The sequence below is a fragment of the Elephantulus edwardii genome, unplaced genomic scaffold (genome assembly GCF_000299155.1).
Source record: "Elephantulus edwardii isolate Elephantulus edwardi_28Jun2011 unplaced genomic scaffold, EleEdw1.0 scaffold00057, whole genome shotgun sequence".
NCBI classification, from domain to species: domain Eukaryota; kingdom Metazoa; phylum Chordata; class Mammalia; order Macroscelidea; family Macroscelididae; genus Elephantulus; species Elephantulus edwardii.
Genome location: NW_006399807.1, coordinates 3,075,786 through 3,085,834, shown reverse-complemented (window position 1 = coordinate 3,085,834; position 10,049 = coordinate 3,075,786).

Here is a 10,049-nt window from a genome sequence, read left to right as displayed (position 1 = left end):
ACTGGGGCAATCGCAATGGGTGTGTCAGAGGCAGTGCGATTGGCACAGGATAGAGCAGGGTTTAGGGCTGTTGTACATAGGGTCGCTGTGAGTCGCAAACGACTCGACGGCACATAACCACAACAACAACAATCTAAAATCACCATGAGTGGGAAGATGAAATTATGAACTATTTTATTTTACTTAATTTTTTTCCTTTTTACTACTACTCATCTTTCAGTTAGTAGTGCCTTTGTCTCTTTCATTTTGCTGTGATTCTAGAAGTTATGCCACCAATGTTTCAAACACCAGTAGAGTCACCAATGGTGGACAGGTTTTATTTGAGCTAACAGATTAAGGCAGACTAAGCAGGACACAGGACTGGTCATGTATTCCTGAAATAATGGGCCATAGAATATTTTCTAATATAGTGCCACAATATGGGCTTCTCAGGCTGGAAAGCATGCAAAATTCAGCTCAAGAAGAGCTCTCTCCTCAAAGTAGTATCTACCTGAGTAATGTGGATGGGTAAAGCATTCAGCCAATGGAGAACTTAGTTTCAAACATCTATTAATTATTGTTACTGTTATATGTGTTCTCAGGTCAGAAATTGTGGCTAAGCTTGAGAAGAATGGGAATCCCATGACCCTCAATTGTGCTCATGCGAAACTCAGACCAGAAAGCAGGCCTCAGAATAGAGCAAGAAAGCACTGCATGGTTTAAAATCATGAAAAGAGTGCATCAAGGATGCATCCTGTCTCTGTACCTTTTCAATCTGTATGTAAAATTGATCACTTGAGAGTCTGGGCTTTATGAGAAGGAATGTGGCATTAGGATTGGAGAAAGACTCATCAACAACCTGAGGTATTCAAATGACACAATCTTGCTTACTGAAACTGAGCAGGACCTGAAGTGCTTGCTGCAGAAAGTCAAGGACTATAGTCTTCAGTATGGATTGAAGCTCAAATCAAGAAGACAGACTCTCAAATCTGGATCAATTGGTAGCATCATGATAGATGGAGAAGAGATTGAGATTGTTAACAATTTCAGCTTGCTTGGCTCCACAATCAACACTTTTGACACTAGCAGTTAAAAAATCAAAAGATGAATTGCACTGGGAAAATCTGCTGTCAGGGACTGCCAGACTACTGTGGAGCAATGATGTCAGCCTAATGACTAAGTTGCACCTGATCCAAGACATGGTCTTCTCAATCTAAGTAAGTGAGACTAGATCAGGATAGGGCAGACTTCAGAGCTATTGTACATAGGGTCACTATGAATCGCAGGTGACTTGATAGCACATAACAACAACAAAATTTGCACAGTGCATCTTTTTAAATTTTTTTTAAATAGTGATTTTTAACAAAAGTTTACAGAAAGATTGAATTTTAATTTATTCATTTTTGCACATTATTCTTCCTCCCTGTCTTTTTCCCCTCCAACAAATCACTTTGCAATGTATCTTTTGTTCCAGATTGCTGTTATACGTATAATCCCCAATTGTACATTCCTTTCAGATGGTTCTTTCCCTCATTTGTTCCGACACAGTGTTCATCATCTATCCACTCTTTTCCTATTCTTCCCACAACTCTCTATGTCAGTCTTACTTTATAATGGTGGTGTTATGCAATAACTGTCCTTTTAGAATAGATATTTCTGTTATATTGTACAGTGCTCCACAAGTATTGTTTTTCAAAGTTGCATATTATTCCACTGTGTGAATGTACCAGGTTTTCTATCCATTCCTTTGTTGCTGGGCACTTGGACTCCTTCCATATCTTTGTTATATTGAATAACACAGCAGTGAACATAGGTGCTCATATATCTGTTTGAGGTGTGGCTCTGGTTCCTTTAGAGTAGACGCATAGTAATGGGATAGCTGGGTCAAATGATATTTCTATTTCTAACTTTTTGAGAGAGCATCACACCATCTTCCATAGTGGTTGTACCATTTTACATTCCCACCATCAGTGAATAACAGTTCCAATCTCTCTACAACCTTGCCAGCATTTGTTGCTTGTTGCCATGTTGAACTTTGCTATTGCTGGACTAAGATATGTCATAGTTGGTTTGATGCACATCTCTCTGATAGCTAGGAATTTTGAATGCTTCTTCAAGTATTTTTTAGTAATCTCAATTTCTTCTTTGATGAAGTGTCTGTTCATATATTATGTCCATTTTGCAACTGAGTTGTTTGCAATTGAGTTTCTTGTTGAGGTACTGAAGTATTCTATAAATTTTAGATATATGTCCTTAATCAGATATGTCATTGCTAAATATTTTTCCCAGTCTGTGACTTTCCTTTTTACCCTTTTTTGAGGTGCATAGAAAAGTTGTTTTTTTTTTAATGTGCATAGAGATTTGATTCTTAGAATGTCCCATTCATCTATTTTATTCTCTCCTAGTTGTAGGCTTTTCATTTTGTTTGAAATTCTATTTATGATATAGATTAGGGCTTCTCAATTGTTAATCCCTCCCTCAGAAAACCCTTGATATGATAAACCATCATATCATTATTTAATGTCAGTTCACTTCTGTGATGCCTAACTCCTTGCACTGCTGCTGGTCTGTCATGCTGCTGCCAGTCTCTCTTGAGTTTAGGATGTTCTAAATCCAAACCAAGGTGCCAGATTTAGGGAAGAATTTCTTTCTCAGACACTTTTGAGGAAAGGTCCTTGTCCCTGAGCTTCTGCTCCACAACTTCTTCTTGTAATTTAGTGCAGCTGTCACAGTAAGATAACTTTTGAGTGAAAGGTGATGTCTTCTCTAAATCTGGTATGCTAGTGTCTACTTGACCCTCAGACCCGTGGCCCTCCAGCCAGAAGCTGAACAAGGTAGGCAGGAGAGAAAGGAGATGCTGGTGGAAGGAAAAAGAGACATGTCAAGATACATGTGCCAAGGGAAGGGACAACAAAGAATCTACTGGTTACTCCTATAACAGGGAAATGTCTTTTATCTGCTCCTTTCTGTAAAATTATTGTCTGTCAGATATTGTTTTAAAGTTGAGGATCCAAATTAAATACAGCCTGGGAAGAAAAATTGGTCATCCGCTTCTAAAACAGCAGGGCTTCAAAAGAACCTATGAACAATAGAGGCCACTTAAGTAGACTAGCAGATATGGCACCTGAGGCCGATCCATCAAATTTGAAAGCACATAAGAGAAGGACCAGTTGTAAGCAGATGCTACTGATTGGAATGTGTGAAGCATGAATGTAGGACAATTGGATAGTGTTAAGAAAGAGAAGAAATGCATAAATACTGACGTACTAGGTGTTGGTAAAATGAGATGGACTGGCATGGGATATTTTGAATTAGGCAATCATATGGACTACTATGCTGGATATGAAATGGTTAAGAAAAATGGGGTCACTTCCATTGTTCAAAAGGTCATTTCTAGATACATCTTAAAAGCTGTGAGTGACAGGATAATATTCATACACTTAGAAGAAAGTCCAGTGCATAAGGTTACCTAGCTGAAAATGAGCATTTGAAGAGGAATAACATTGCATTCACTGTTCAAAACAGAACAAAACTCTGTCAAGATCTATTCTGAAGTACAAAGACTTCAGAGATAATATCTATACATATCCAAGGAAGACTTGTTAATGTGAGTATTGTTCTATTTGTTGCACCAACTACTAATATTAACATGACCTGAAGCACTTGTTGTTATTGTAATGTGTTATGTGCCATAGAGTCTTCTACAACTCATAACAACTCTATGTACTATAGCTCTAAACTTTGCCCTATCCTGAGCCAATCTCACTTACCCCATTGCCCCAATCCGTCTCATCCAGGATCTTCCTTTACTGCACTATTTCTCCTTCCTTCCAAGCATGGTGTCCTTCTCCAAGGACTCCCTCCTGGCAAAATGCCCATAACATGTGAGACAGAACTTCAAAATCCATGCCTCCAAGTAGAATCTTTGTTTCACTCTCTTCAAAACAGACGTCCTTGTTCTCTTGGCAGTCCATGGTATATTTAAGACTCTTCTCCAGCACCACAACTCAAAGGCATCAATTTTTCTTCTGACAGCCTTATTCATTGTCCAGTTCTCTGATGCATAGCAAGTAGTTGCAAAGATCATGGTCTGAATCAGGAACACTTTAGTCTGTAGATTGACATCATTGCTCTTTAACACTTTAGATAGGTCCCTGACAGAAGATTTCCCTAATGCAATTCATCTTTGATTTCCTCACTGTTGGTGCCAAGAGTGTTGATTATGGAGCTGATAAAGCTAAAATTGTTAATAACCTCAATCTCTTCTCCATCTTTCATAGTGTTGTCAATTGGCCCAGTAGTAAGAATATTAGTCTTCTTTATATTGAGCTTCAATCCATATTAAAGACTGTAGTTCTTGACCTTGTGCAACAAATGCTTCAGATCCTCCTCAGTTTCAGCAAGCAAAACTGTGTCATTTGCATAGCACAGGTTGTTGATGAGTCTTCCTACAATCTTGATGCCACATTCTTCTTCATAAATTCCAGACTCCAGAATGATCTCTTTCGCATATAGATTCAAAAGCTATGGAGACAGGATGCTTGCTTGACACACTCCTTTCCTGATTTTGAACCATGTAGTATTTCCTTGCTCTGTTCTGAGAACTGCTTCCTGATCCAAGTATAAATTTCACTTGAGCACGATCATGTTTTCTGAGATTCACATTCTTCTTAAGGCTAGCCACAGTTTGTTGTGATCCACATGGTAAAATACCTTTTGTCTAGTTAATCAAACATGAATAAACATACGTCTGGTACTCTTTATTTTCAGCCAAGAGCCTTATGACATCAGCAGTAATATCTCTAGTCCCATGGTCTCTTCTAAACTCACCTCATATTTCTTGTAGTTTTTTTAGTTCTCTGCCAATGTACTGTTATAGTCATTTTTTGAATAATCTTCAGCAGGACTTTCCTTGTGTCTGATACTAGTGATATTGTTCAATAATAGCGACACTCTTTTATATCACCATTGTTTTGGAATGGGAATAAAAATAGATGTCTTCCCAGTCAGGTAATTGTCCTCAAGATTTATTTGCACAACTTGGTGAGCACGTCTAGGGTAGCATCTGTTTGGGGTTTTTTTTTAATATCTCAATTGATATTCCATCAGTTCCTTACTGAAACAATTACTGAAGATTATCAAAGATGTATTTTTCAGTATAAATAATAGTTCAATATTTAAAAAATTAAAAAATGCTAGCATATCGATCAATAGGCATCATCAAGATAAGTGGAGAAAAAAAAATTGAAATTGGCAGAATTATTCACAGTAATAAGACATGGAAACAAACCAAACATATATCAACAAATGAATGAATGAATACCATTTCAGACAAAGGTCTCATATCAAAAGTTTACAGAATTGTACAGGGCTTCCACAAGAAAAAGACTGATAACACAATTACAAAATGGGAAAAAGATATGGAAAGACATTTCACAGAGGAAGATACTCAAATAGCCAACAGAAAGATTAAGAAATTATCAAAATCACTGGCAATAAGAGAGAAGCATGTCAAAACCACAATGAGATACTATTTCAATCCAGTAGCAGTGGTAAAGTTTAACAAGACAACAAATAATTAAGGTTGGAAAGGATGAGGAGAGATAGGAACTTTTATACATTATATTTAATTGTATATATTTTATACAATATATTATATATATTATATTATAGGGAAGGTAAAATAATATAACCACTTTGGAAGGCACATTGGTACTTCATCAAAAAGCTGAACATAGAAATTCCATTTGACCCAGCTATTCTACTGCTTGGAATACACCTCTAGAAAATGAGAACTAAGGTACAGATGGAGACTTGTACACCAATGTTCATAACAGCATTAGTCACCATAGTAAGAACATGGAAATAGCCCAAATGTCCAACACAAGCGAATGGATTGAGAAATTATGATACATTCACACAATGGAATATTATACAGCACACAGGAGCAATGATTTTGTAAATTACTACCTAACTTGGGAGGGACTGGAGAACATTATGCTAAGTGAGCTAACTCAGTCTCATAATGACAAATATGGTATAAATCCATTATTGTGGAATAAGTATAAAGATCTAAGGAGGGGAAGGAAGGGAAGAGCAGATGGGTGAGGATGGGTAGGGTCAGGAATGGTTAATCATAAGCTCACAAAATTTGATGGCTGAAGGAAAGGGTGGGTGAAGCAAATGGGAAAGATCTGGTGTGAAAAACAATTTATAGGAACTTTATAAATAAACAGTATAATAATACTTTTTTTTTAAGTGGGGAATTGCAAAGTGTACTGAGAGAGGGAGAATGGAGAAGGAGGGAGGAAAATGTGCAAATCCATCAAAAATAAATGGAAGGAATACTATGCAGCACTAAAGAATAATGATTTTATAAAATACTACAACATAGGAGAGTCTAGAGAGCCTTACGCTGACCAAATTAACTCTGTTCCATAAGAACAAATACTACATTTGTCTCAGACTCATAAAGACAAAGACTATTATCGTACAAGTAGAAGGATAATTAGTATGATGTGTATAAATGTCCAAAAGAGGATGAGGAAAGGAGGAAGGGGTTGGAAAAATAGGCAGAGTGGAAATCACTAGGTTAGCAGAGTTTATTGGGGGGACTGAGGGTAGTGGTAATGGTGAAGGAATAGGAAAGACTCAATAGGGACTCAATAGTGTAATAATAGCATAGATAATGATAATTAATGATATAAAATATAATACATATTAAATATTGCATGAAACATGATGTAAATTAAATATTGTAGAAAGCACAATGTTTATGAAAGAAATAAAATGTAAACTAATTATTGTATGAAAACTAGTTTAAAAAAATCACTTCATTTGGATTTATAATCAACATCCATGCAAATATCAGTCAAGAAATTAACTTTGGGCAAATCTGCTGTCAAGGACCTCATTAAAGTTCTAAAGAGCAAGGATGTTAGTTTAAGGACTATAGCACACTGGACCCAAGCTATGGTATATTGAGTTGCTTTATGTGAATGTGAAAGTTGAAAATGAATAAGGAAGACTGTAGAAGAATCAATACCTTTGAATTGTGATTTTGGGAAGAGTATTGAATATCACAGACTGTCAGAAGGAGAAACAATCCATGTTGAAAGAAGTGAAACCAGCATGTCCTACAGAGGATATTAGGGTGAGGCTTTATCTCATACACTTTGGACGTGTTCTCAGGAGAGGCTAGTTCCTAGAAAATAATTTCATGCTTGAAAAAGTGGAGGAGAGGTGAAGGACTAGAAGATTCTTAGTGAGACAGATTGACATAGTGACTTCAACAATACGCGTAAGCACAGCAGAAATTCCAATGATGGTGCAGGACCAGGCAGGTTTACATGCTGTCGTGCACGGGGTTGCTGTGAGTCCAAGCTGACTTTACAAGCCCTCACAACCATAACTCCATGAGGTGCGATCAAGTTGATGGAACACCACAACTACAAGAAATCGAGGTACATCACAGGAGAGGAAGACCCAGATGAGACGGATTGATACAGTAACTAGGGCAATGGGGATAAGTATAGGAGTTAGTGAGACTGGCTCAGGACAGGGCTTGGGAAAGGGTTACTATGAGTCACAGGTGACTCGACGGCACATAACAACAACAACAAATTTAGGATTATTAAAAATAAGAAACAAACAAAACCCCACTTACTTCCCTCCAACTGACCCTCCAGTAGGTTTCTAAAATTGAAAAAAACAATGGAGAGGATTGCCCCTGTTTCTGTTGAGAGGCCACTGGTGGAGGCAACCTACCAGAAAAGCATGGCCTTTGGGTTAGAAATGCAACTCCCTATAACTATGCTGCATTTCAAGTGCTCAGTGGCCACACATGGCTACTGGTCTCCATATTGCATAGTGTGATTCTAGAGGCCACGGCGAGGTCTCCTAATCTCACCTGAGTCTTCAATGCTCCTCTATATAAGAAACAATAATAAAAAAGTAATAATAATCATATATTACTAATTATTCTTTGCATCTGTTGCTATGATAAGCTGTTTCTGTGTGTTAAGACAGGACTTCCTCACTTCATTCTTGAAAGTTCTAATCTCAGTTTGGTGACTTTCAGGGAATTCTGGTGGTGAAGTCAGTAGGGAGCTTGTGCTGCTAATCCAAAGGCAGCACACCTCATACAGTCGGAATCCATTATTAGCTCTGGAAGAAAAAGAGGGACAATCCCCTTTCATGTCGTTTTCAGCACCAGAAACCTACTGGAGCTAGGAGTCAATTTCAATTCAACGATCATAAGCTTGAGTTTGATAAATCCCCAAAGTCAACTTATTACCATGATGTTACTACTGACTCATAGTGACCTGAGGGAATAGAGTGGAATGGCTCAAAGCATGTCTAAGGTTGTAATCTTTACAGAAACATACAGACAGCTGCATATTTTTCCCCCCACAGAGTGACTAATGGGCTTGAACTATCAACCTTTTGGTTAACAGCCAAGCTCTTAGCCATTGTGCCACCAGGGCTTCGATAGCTTTTATACTAGGGAAGGTTTCCCTGTTATAAAGTTAATTTATGTTTTCTTTCCATGCATTTAATCCTTTGACACACACCCCCCCACCCCCCACATTATCTCTTGGGCCTTTCTGTGCACTTTTTCCTTCTTCCTTGATGATCTCTGTAGTCAATTAATGTGTCACATTCTCGTCAGCTTCCCCAGCCATGTTCTCTCCATACACTCATTTCCTGTTAGCTTTCCTCATCCATTAGGCTTCACTCATTTTTCATAGGCTCTTCATACAAAAAGACTTCATGAGAAAAGACTCTGAAGTTTGGATGTGATGTAGTCCCATGTCCCTTATTTCTTGTTTTAATAGGGAGAAGACAGCTTGTTGGCTAGCAGAAGAGAATGAATGTGAATTGCGGTTTATGCCTCCCTTCTGTTCCCAGGGCTTTATGGAGAATTGTGATATTTCTGCATCTTTTATAAACACTGTCTTTCTCAATCTTCAGTTCTCTAGAAGACAAAGGAGGTATCCTAGAGCCTGTTTATGCAAGGTTTAGAGAAGGATGTCCCTTTAGGCCTGTGCTAGCCTATAGGATGGTCACTAGTCAGTTGAGAATTCTGGTCATTAAGTGGTAAGGAATTATATTGTCAATGCCAACTTATGTGATTTGAATCTATGGGAAAAGATGGAAAATCTCCGTCCTGTGCTATTTACTCCTCTGAAAACTCACAGGATATCCATGATTTGATTGAAATTCAAAAGTACACAGCAATAAGAGTTGCATATTAGGGAGATCTAACGGTCTAGTCTGTAAGGATTTATGTTGATACTCCAAAGGCCGCGCATCTCTGGCCATTCCCATCCACCAACTGCCCTAGAGGAGAAAGATGGGCAATGTCCTCCAGTGTTAGTTATAGCCTTAAAAATACAATGGAGGGTCAATGAGGAGTCAGTTCTGACTTGCTGACAATGAGTGTTTTTATTTGTATATGCAGAACAGATTATCCAGGAGGCTGGGCTCTACGAGGAGAAATGTGGGGTCAGGATTGGTGGACAATTTATCAACAATCTGCGTTATACGGATGACACAACCCTGCTTGCTGACACTGAGGAGGACCTGAAGCGCCTGCTGCAGAGTGTCAAGGACTGCAGCCTGCAATATGGATTGAGGCTCAATGTCAAGAAGACAAAGATTCTCACCACTGGACCAATCGGCAGCATCAGGATGGATGGTGAAGAGATTGAGATTGTACACAGCTTTAGTTTGCTTGGCTCCATAGTCAACAGTCTTGGCACCAGCAGCCAGGAAATTAAAAGGCGCATTGCCATGGGAAAGTCTGCTGTTAGGGACCTCTCCAAAGTGCTGAAGAGCAGTGGTGTCTCTCTGGAGACTAAGGTGCGTCTGATACAGGCCATGGTCTTCGCAATCACCTGTTATGCATCAGAGAGTTGGACAATGACCAAGGAGGATAGAAGGAGAACTGATGCCTTTGAGCTGTGGTGCTGGAGAAGAGTACTGAGAATACCATGGACTGCTAGGAAAACAAATAGATTTGTCCTGGAGAGGGTTAAACCGGGTGGCTCCTTGGAGGCAAGGATTCT